This window comes from Oncorhynchus nerka, linkage group LG18 (genome assembly GCF_034236695.1).
Source record: "Oncorhynchus nerka isolate Pitt River linkage group LG18, Oner_Uvic_2.0, whole genome shotgun sequence".
Classification (NCBI taxonomy): domain Eukaryota; kingdom Metazoa; phylum Chordata; class Actinopteri; order Salmoniformes; family Salmonidae; genus Oncorhynchus; species Oncorhynchus nerka.
This window is the reverse complement of record NC_088413.1, coordinates 47,133,905-47,144,720: the sequence shown is the minus strand read 5'-3', so window position 1 is coordinate 47,144,720 and position 10,816 is coordinate 47,133,905.

The following is a 10,816-nucleotide window of genomic DNA, read 5'->3' as shown; positions in this document are numbered from 1 at the left end:
CATGGCCTGTCTCTACTCTGTTTATTTGAAACACATTAGGAATGTGTATGTTCACCACATTATGCAACACACACACACACACACACACACACACACACACACACACACACACACACACACACACACACACACACACACACACACACACACACACACACACACACACACACACTCTCTTTCTCTCTCTCTCTCTCTCTCTCTCTCTCTCTCTCTTAATAAGTAATGCAACTTCTGCAATTTAGGAATGGAAATATTTTACATTGAAATGAAGAAATCGGACATTCAATTTGGGACTGGATTCAATCCGTATGGAGGAAGATCTGCGTTATAGCTCTATTGAAATGTAAAGGCAATGTTCCCGCGTTCACAGAGACTGCATTCACGGTAAATGCTGCGCATGCCGGCTCAACTGGAAGTGACCTTTGCATTTTAATGCGGCTCTTCAGCGATACAAATTTGATTTGGCCCTTACAAAATAACACTTTACACACGTTCCCTCCTCACCTGAAATCCTATGTGCGTTAAAATAAATCAAATACCATCGCACTGATTTTAGTATTTTCAATCAAAATCACTCAAATCCACTTCTGGATATACATACACAATAACCTGGATATATGAAGGCACCCTGGGTGGCTAATTTTCGGAACTGCAGACACACGGATCCATGTCAGTGGATCTGCACCCTGCTGGCTTGTTGGGGCTGGTTGGGGGTTGGAAAGAGGATTGAGAAGAGAACTGGATGTTGCGGGGCACAGAGATAGATACAGTCTCCCTCTTTGGGTCATACGGAGGGTGTCTAAGCTGGCTGAATGATGGACTGGCTCTGCGGGTGCCTGATCTGAGCAGGGCTCTTGAGTTTGAATTAGCTCCTGTCTCGGCAACTGACTCTAACGAGTCGTCATCAAGACCTCTACATGCCACTTATATCAACACACCTTCAAATACCAAGACACACTCATAGAAACGCATCATAACATCTCTCTCTCTCTCTCTCTCTCTCTCTCTCTCTCTCTCTCTCTCTGTCTCTCTCTCTCTCTCTCTCTCTCTCTCTCTCTGTCTCTCTCTCTCAATTCAATTCAATTCAATTCAAGGGCTTTATTGGCATGGGAAACATGTGTTAACATTGCCAAAGCAAGTGAGGTAGACAACATACAAAGTGAATATATAAGGTGAAAAACAACAAAAATGAACAGTAAACATTACACATACAGAAGTTTCAAAACAGTAAAGACATTACAAATGTCATATTATATATATATATATATATATATATATATACAATGTACAAATAGTTAAAGGACACAAGATAAAATAAATAAGCATAAATATGGGTTGTATTTACAATGGTGTTTGTTCTTCACTGGTTGCCCTTTTCTCGTGGCAACAGGTCACAAATCTTGCTGCTGTGATGGCACACTCTCTCTCTGTCTCTCTGTCTCTCTCTCTCTCTCTCTGTCTCTCTCTCTCTCTCTCTCTCTCTCTCTGTCTCTCTCTGTCTCTCTCTCTCTCTCTCTCTCTCTCTCTCCGCACACACATAGAAACTCACCATAACAGCTCTCTCTCTCTCTCTCTCTCTCTCTCTCTCTCTCTCTCTCTCTCTCTCTCTCTCTCTCTCTCTCTCTCTCTCTCTCTCTCTCTCTCTCTCTCTCTCTCTCTCTCTCTCTCTCTACCGCACACACATAGAAACTCACCATAACAGCTCTCTCTCTCTCTCTCTCTCTCTCTCTCTCTGTCTCTCTCTCTCTCTCTCTCTCTCTCTCTCTCTCTCTCTCTGTTTCTCTCTCTCTCTCTCTCTCTCTCTGTCTCTCTGTCTCTCTCTCTCTCTCTCTCTGTCTCTCTCTCTCTCTCTCTCTCTCTCTCTCTCTCTGTCTCTCTGTCTCTCTGTCTCTCTCTCTCTCTGTCTCTCTCTCTCTCTGTCTCTCTCTCTCTCTCTCTCTCTCTCGCCGCACACACATAGAAACTCACCATAACAGCTCTCTCTCTCTCTCTCTCTCTCTCTCTCTCTCTCTCTCTCTCTCTCTCTCTCTCTCTCTCGCCGCACACACATAGAAACTCACCATAACAGCACTCTCTCTCTGAATTCAATTATATTTTCAATTTAAGGGCTTTATTGGCCTGGGAAATGTATGTTTACATTGCCAAAGTAAGTGAAATAGATAATAAACAAAAGTGAAATAAACAATACAATATTTACAGTAAACATTACACTTACAAGAGTTCCAAAAGAATAAAGACATTTCAAACGTCATATTATGTTTATATCTCTTTCTCACTCTCTCCACACACACACTCATAGAAACAAACCATAACAACACTCTCTCTCTCTCTCTCTCTCTCTCTCTCTCTCTCTCTCTCTCTCTCTCTCACACACACTCACTCTCTCCACACACACTCTCCTAGAAACAAACCATAACAACAACGCTCTCTTTCTCTCTCTCTCTCTCTGACTCTCACTCTCACTCTCTCAATTCAATTTGCTTTATTGGCATGACATAACAATGTACATATTGCTAAAGCTTATTTTGGATATTTACAATATGAAAAAAAAGAGAATCAAAATTGTCAATGGGACAACAGTAACAACAATAACCAAGGGTCAAAATAACCAACACATTGAACAGTAACAATAAGCATACTTGGAGGACATGTGCAGGTTGATTGGTCTGTCAGACACTGTCCCTCAACTTATGGCAGGCAGCAATGTAGTGCGCTGCCAACACACAGCTCTCTGCGTCCTCCCCCAACAGGACGGGTAGCCTACTCTCATCAGAGAGGTCTTTGAAACCTTGAATAAGGGTATCAAATTTGGGGAAAGGACACTCTCTAATTGTTTTATATTTTTCACATTTTGTCAGGAAATGCAGCTCCGTCTCAGGTTCTGTTGTTGATGCTCTCTCTCACTCTCTCCACACACACACTCATAGAAACAAACCATAACAACTCTCCCTCTCTCTCTCTCTCTGTCTCCACACACACACTCATAGAAACAAACCATAACAACACTCCCCCTCTCTCTCTCTCTCTTTCTCTCTCTCTCTCTCTCTCTCTCTCTCTCTCTCTCTCTCTCTCTCTCTCTCACACACAAACTCATAGAAACAAACCATAACAACACTCCCTCTCTCTCTCTCACTCTCTCACTCACTCTCTCCACACACACTCATAGAAACAAACCATAACACTCGCTCTCTCTCCCTCTCTCTTTCTCTCTCTCTCTCTCTCTCTCTCTCTCTCTCTCTCTCTCTCTCTCTCTCAGACACACACTCATAGAAACTCACCCATAACAACACACTCTCTCTTTAATTGATTAAAATATTGCCCACTCAAAATCGACAAGGTTACTACGCAAGTCCTTCACCTCCTCCAGCAGAGAAATAGACAAATGTTCTGAACTTTCGTTATTATTTTCAAGAAAAGACAGTGAACCATCAAGAGGTAATCAAATGGTCGGCGTTCATAAACCACACTACTTTGACTTCACAACACTTGCCACATCACATAACCTTGCATGACCATGCCAGATATACAGTTTCACACTACCTTGAAACACAGAGACCCAGATCAATGCACGGTGATGGGGTCCTTTAACATGTAGTCACCCTAACGAGAGGTTCACATTCCTCATTCCCTATCTTATTTTCATTTAATTTGCCACTTTCCATGTGGTTTCTGATAAACGTAGCCTCACAATTAGCGGTGTAGAGAGAGCGGAGTGAGTGGGACCGACTCACTAACTGCGTTGGGTTGGGGAGACAGGTTGTGATATGGCATCAGTTTCAAGGCAAAAGGCTAATTAAACCAATCCCTGACAGGCCCGCACTTTGACGTCCCCTACAGGAGGGATTATCACTGGTGGCGAGAGAGAAGAGAGAGAGAGAGAGAGAGAGAGAGAGAGAGAGAGAGAGAGAGAGGGGGGAATTGAAGGAATGCGAGACGGGAAATGCAATGGAGAAAGACAGACAATAATCACTTATAAATAAAATTTTGATTTAAAACTTTTCCTCTCTAAAATGGTAAAGTGATTTTACTTACCATACTAAAGATAGAAGCAGACAGGCACACTGACACAAACAGAACAGAAGATTTGTCTGGGCGTATCCCATCCCTTCAGACAGACATATCCTGGCAGTAGAGTGGACTGACTGAGGCACACAGGGTCGCGGCTCAATAAACACAGACCAGACTAAATTGTCAAACTAGAAAGGGTCATTTTCTTGAAGAAGAATTGTGTGCTCGGGTAAAACTATAGACATCCCCATATAAATGTGGGATGTGGATGTCTCTTTAGTACAGAGCAGCAACATCTCCCTCATAATAACCAGCCTGGTTATTTTCATTACCGAAAACTACTGTGGGAATTAAAACAGTCGACACACACACACACACACACACACACACATCCCTGGGTTATGGAGAAGGTATAGAGGAATTATTTCTGCTTTTCCTCTCCTCTCTGCCTGCCTTTCGTGGTGGGCAGGCCTCCCCCCTCTCTCTCGGTCTCTCTCCCTCTCCCTCTCTCCTCCACTCATTAGAAGGCAACTTCAAATGACTTAAGCCCCGGTAGGTCGTCAGCGTAAAGTCACAGTGTTGACAGGTACAGTAAGGTCTTAAGGCTTCAAGAGCAACATAGCTATTCTCTCTGACAAAACCTCCCACAGGGGGACTGCTCTGATGGCACTAGAATGAGGGGCGGAGATGGAGAGAACGAAAGGAGGGATGGTGCGAGGGATTGAGCAGACGGAGAAAAGGAGGTGTGGGAGGATGGTGTCGGTGTCAGACACCTAGAGGGAAGGCCAGGGATAAGGGGGAAGAGGGTGAAGGAAGAAAGAAACAAAGGAGGGAGACGGGGCTGTAGTTAATTATGGTAAAAGAACAAGTTTGTCTCTGTGGAGCGTGTTTGAATGAGGGTGTCATGGCGAATCAGAGGAGTCCCCAGACTTCTGTGGTAATTATTAACATTATAATTCACCACTCTTGTCCTTGTCCAATTGATTGGCATGCCTGTTTCATGGGTATTTCCAAAAGCAGTAGTGGTATCACTCCCTATTCCTTGTGTGTGTGTGTGTGTGTGTGTGTGTGTCTGTGTGTGTGTGTGTGTGTGTGTGTGTGTGTGTGTGTGTGTGTGTGTGTGTGTGTGTGTGTGTGTGTGTGTGTGTGTGTGTGTGTGTGTGTGTGCGTGCGTGCGTGCGCGTGCCTCTCTCTCCCTCTCTCGGGTTCTCTCTGACAGTTTCAGAAGCATGTCAAATGACGGCAAGACTACTCAAGGTTTTATTGAGAGAATTCCTGAAATGTGGAGAGCGTTATCGTTGCCATTTGACCCGTTGCATTGAGGGCTGATCAGATGTGACTATTGAACACAACTCATTCACGAGTTCACGCGACCTACCCACCTCTCACAATGTCCAATGAATAACATACAGTGGTACAGTAGGCACAAGGAAATGACTCAATTTCAAATGTCCAAACATTTCATTGTGCCCGTGTCATTGTATGAGTGTAATTGTATTACAAAAAGCATCATCCGATTGTTTAGAAATAAAGACACATCGGAAAACAAAGAACCAGATCAATTGATCTCCTCTGCTACTTACACCCACTGAGACAATTGTGTGTCTGGCCAAAAGACCCTGGTCAAAAGTTAAGCACTATGGAGGGAAGAGGACGCCACTTGGGACAGAGCCAATTACAGAGACACATTCCTTTATTTTCCCAAATCGAACCTCGCACTGTTCGGCCGCAAACAAGGAAAAAGAGAGGAGAACCAACGTCTAACACGATTCCCGCTGCAACCAACTTACAAAGCACAGTTCGAGTCAGTCAAACTTCACATTTTTACCACATCCTGTTTCTTCTTTCTCTTAGGGGAGGGGAGGGGCGGGGGGGGTCTTTTAGTGAAAAAGAAGAGAAAGTATGTCTGCGTAGAAGTAAAGGAATGAAGGGAGCTAGGCGCATGTAGCAGGGGAGAGGTGCGTGCCGGCGTCTTTTTCATATTCAGATTCGCCTGCCTACACACAGCATTATGACACATTTGGATGATCGCATTGTGGGATTAGCAGGCAGCCTTGTCATTTCCAACAACAATACGGCGATTTAGGGATGCTATTTCTCACACGGTGCCTCGCATTAACGCCGGGCCCAAAGATTTACATAAATCTTTGTCTTAAGATGAAAGAAAGAAGGTTTGAGACAATGAAGTTAAGCTTTAGAAATGGGGAAAGAGGAAGGAGGAAAGTGTTGGGGCGGTGGTGGTGGAGGAGGAGGTGGCGTGGGGGTGGGGTGTAGAAGAGAAGGGGGAGGCGAATTGGGAAGCTAAGAGAAGAGATGAAGGAGCGAGGGAGGGGAAGAGGAAAATAAAGTTTTATTCATTCTAAATCACCCAGTGTTGTGTTGATGCAAATATGCCCCCCTACTCTGTTTTTGGCGTCATGTAGTAAAAACGAAAAGAAAAAAGCAATAGACGTGCCGAAAAGGGAGGGAGGAGGAAGGTGGGATAAGAATAAGCATTAGCATGTCTGTAAGAGAAAAGAGAGAAGCGGAGAGGGGCGAAAGTGTTCAGCGGCGTTCTATTCAGTGTTGGGTGATTTAGTTGTGCGTCTCTGACTGCGTCTCACAGTGAAAGGCGTAGCATCCCTCTCCGTTCTCTCCCTGCTCTAATCTTATCGCCTGTAGCAGTCATTCTCCAAACTGACCTAGATGGTTGCGCCTCCTCTCTCCCCCCACATCCTCCCCCCTGCGCCTCCCTCCCCTCCTCTTCCCTACCCTCCCCCCTCCCCTCCGTTTGATTGGATTCCTCCTCCTCCTCCATTTTCTGATTGTGAATCTGCTTACATTAAAGTCAGCAGATTGGATCAGAATCTGACCACTGAAGGCGATTCTCTTTTTAAATAGAGAGGAGGTTAGAGTAAAAAGGCGATTATAGGCCGAGAGAGAGAGAGAGAGAGAGAACCATTGAGACAGTATCAGCGTCATTATCTCCCAGCTTCCTGTGGATTCGCTTTAGTCTTCTCTCATACTTCATTTTATTACAGTATATCATTACACTCAGTAAAAAGGCGCTATCTAGAACCTTAAAGGGTTTTTCGTCTCTTTTTAGTCTCTTTTCGTCTCTTTTTAGTCTCTTTTCGTCTCTTTTTAGTCTCTTTTTGTTTCCAGGTAGAGAGAACCCCTTTGGGTTCCATGTACAACCCTTTTCACAGGTAGTTCTATATGGAACCAAAAAGGGTTCTACCTGGAACCAAAAAGGGTTAACCTATGGGGACAGCCGAATAACCCTTTTGGAACCCTTGTGTAGACAAATGACCTGGTTGTGGATGTCCATCGCCGTCGCTCACTTCCTCCCTTCATGATTATCTTTGCTCGTTGTTTACACTTTCAAAAAGAGGCTACGGTCAATTTGACAACAAATGTGCTGTAATTGAAGCTATTTAGCCTCTTGAATTTTGTGTTTGTACATTTGACAAATAATTGTATAACCACTCTGTGTCCGTTTCAAATGGAACTCCTCTCATAACCATCTGCTATTTGTTTTCATGTCTTACGTCTCCAACTTTCTTCCACAGGGACCCCCTGCCAGGGCAAAACAGCGACCTAGTGACGGACAACCATCACCCAAAAAATGTAGAATAGTAAGGAGAAAGTAAATTGTGATAAAAAAAAAAACCCTATTTTACTGCAATTCTACACACTTTCCCATGACTTCATATGATATCTGAGTCAGAGGGACTAACAAAATCAATGGGGCCCCCCTGGAGGTCAGAGCCCCTGGGCACGTGCCCTGTGTGCCCGGTCAGCTAGCTAATTCAGCCATGATTACTACAAGGTTTAGATTGCTAGGTAAGTAAGTCTATCCAGCTGTCTAAAACATGTTTGCCAACATGGGCTCACTGAGTGACTGTCAGTGTCTGACATAACAATAGGAAAACATGATTCATTTTTTGGGGGGTCTTGGGCTCCCTAGTGGCCGCAGGGCCTTAAAGCATTATGTCGCATATTGACTGCTAGCGGATGCTTTTCAAAAGCCTATGACATATACTCCAGTAAGTGTCATTAGCTCCAGTGAGTGTCATTTGCTTTAGGAGTTCAAAAAAGAGAGTTGACATCGTAAGAAAGAAGATAATCTCCTCTTTTCTACTACAGGTATGGATCTTAAAATGAGTTTATTCTGTTCTTACTAAAACTATTCATAAAAACAGAGATTTTTTTTTTACAATTTGAAAATCCCTGTCTTAAGTTATTAAAATGTAATAACTACATTTAATAATGTGATAACTACAATATTAGGTAACAATATGCATTTTTTTTTACTGTGTGAAGGTAAACATATCTAATGCAGAGCAAATAGTTAGTGTGAAGTGAGTTTGGTCTAGTGTCCCAAAACACACCATATTCCCTTACAGTGCACTACTTTTAACCAGGGGCCATAGGGCTCTGGTCAAGAGCAGTACACTATGTAGGGAGTAGGGTTCCATTTGGGACGCAAGCTATGTACAGTGCCTTGCGAAAGTATTCGGCCCCCTTGAACTTTGCGACCTTTTGCCACATTTCAGGCTTCAAACATAAAGATATAAAACTGTATTTTTTGTGAAGAATCAACAACAAGTGGGACACAATCATGAAGTGGAACGACATTTATTGGATATTTCAAACTTTTTTAACAAATCAAAAACTGAAAAATTGGGCGTGCAAAATTATTCAGCCCCTTTACTTTCAGTGCAGCAAACTCTCTCCAGAAGTTTAGTGAGGATCTCTGAATGATCCAATGTTGACCTAAATGACTAATGATGATAAATACAATCCACCTGTGTGTAATCAAGTCTCCGTATAAATGCACCTGCACTGTGATAGTCTCAGAGGTCCGTTAAAAGCGCAGAGAGCATCGTGAAGAACAAGGAATACACCAGGCAGGTCCGAGATACTGTTGTGAAGAAGTTTAAAGCCGGATTTGGATACAAAAAGATTTCCCAAGCTTTAAACATCCCAAGGAGCACTGTGCAAGCGATAATATTGAAATGGAAGGAGTATCAGACCACTGCAAATCTACCAAGACCTGGCCGTCCCTCTAAACTTTCAGCTCATACAAGGAGAAGACTGATCAGAGATGCAGCCAAGAGGCCCATGATCACTCTGGATGAACTGCAGAGATCTACAGCTGAGGTGGGAGACTCTGTCCATAGGACAACAATCAGTCGTATATTGCACAAATCTGGCCTTTATGGAAGAGTGGCAAGAAGAAAGCCATTTCTTAAAGATATCCATAAAAAGTGTCGTTTAAAGTTTGCCACAAGCCACCTGGGAGACACACCAAACATGTGGAAGAAGGTGCTCTGGTCAGATGAAACCAAAATTGAACTTTTTGGCAACAATGCAAAACGTTATGTTTGGCGTAAAAGCAACACAGCTCATCACCCTGAACACACCATCCCCACTGTCAAACATGGTGGTGGCAGCATCATGGTTTGGGCCTGCTTTTCTTCAGCAGGGACAGGGAAGATGGTTAAAATTGATGGGAAGAAGGATGGAGCCAAATACAGGACCATTCTGGAAGAAAACCTGATGGAGTCTGCAAAAGACCTGAGACTGGGACGGAGATTTTTCTTCCAACAAGACAATGATCCAAAACATAAAGCAAAATCTACAATGGAATGGTTCAAAAATAAACATATCCAGGTGTTAGAATGGCCAAGTCAAAGTCCAGACCTGAATCCAATCGAGAATCTGTGGAAAGAACTGAAAACTGCTGTTCACAAATGCTCTCCATCCAACCTCACTGAGCTCGAGCTGTTTTGCAAGGAGGAATGGGAAAAAACGTCAGTCTCTCGATGTGCAAAACTGATAGAGACATACCCCAAGCGACTTACAGCTGTAATCGCAGCAAAAGGTGGCGCTACAAAGTATTAACTTAAGGGGCCTGAATAATTTTGCACGCCCAATCTTTCAGTTTTTGATTTGTTAAAAAAGTTTGAAATATCCAATAAATTTCGTTCCACTTCATGATTGTGTCCCACTTGTTGTTTATTCTTCACAAAAAAATACAGTTTTATATCTTTATGTTTGAAGCCTGAAATGTGGCAAAAGGTCGCAAAGTTCAAGGGGGCCGAATACTTTCGCAAGGCACTGTATCTGTATGCAGCAGAGGCAGTCTAGGCCGCAGCCAGCTCACTGTATCTGGCCCCTGTATCAGCCATGCTGGCTGTCCTGTAGCAGATGCATACACAGTAGCAGGCTGGAGCAGGGTCCATATGTCCAGCATATGCCTGGATGGACTCCTGCTGGTTACTACTACAGAGACATATAACGCAACAGCCATGGCAACTCTATAGTGACTCGACTTCCTATAGAACACTCCTTATTTATTGCCCTCCCCCCCCTTTTCTTACTCTGACACCATTATCCCCCTCTCTTTCTCCTTCTTTCCCTAATTCCCTCTCTTTGCTACCCTTTTCTTACTCACTCCTTTCTCTATCTCACTCACTTTCACTATCCCTTTCACTATCCTCCTCCCCCCCCCCCTCTTCCACCCCCTACTCCCCAACCCTCCATGCCACCCGTTCTCCCCTCCCCTCTCCCTCTCCCTCCATCCTTCCCTCACTATAGGCTGTGCGGCAGGCGGCGGGTTCCCCGTCGATAGTAATAAAATAAACAAATGACAGTGGGACTGACGTCCCACCTTGAAACAGAGGAAGAGGTTATTTACATATATGGGAATTTATCATCTGCACACGCTAGATCACTCAGCCACGACAGGTCCTACCAACACAAAGGAGATGTGAGATATCAGGGAGGGAGAGAGGGGTCACGGGAAGAGGTGAGATGGAAG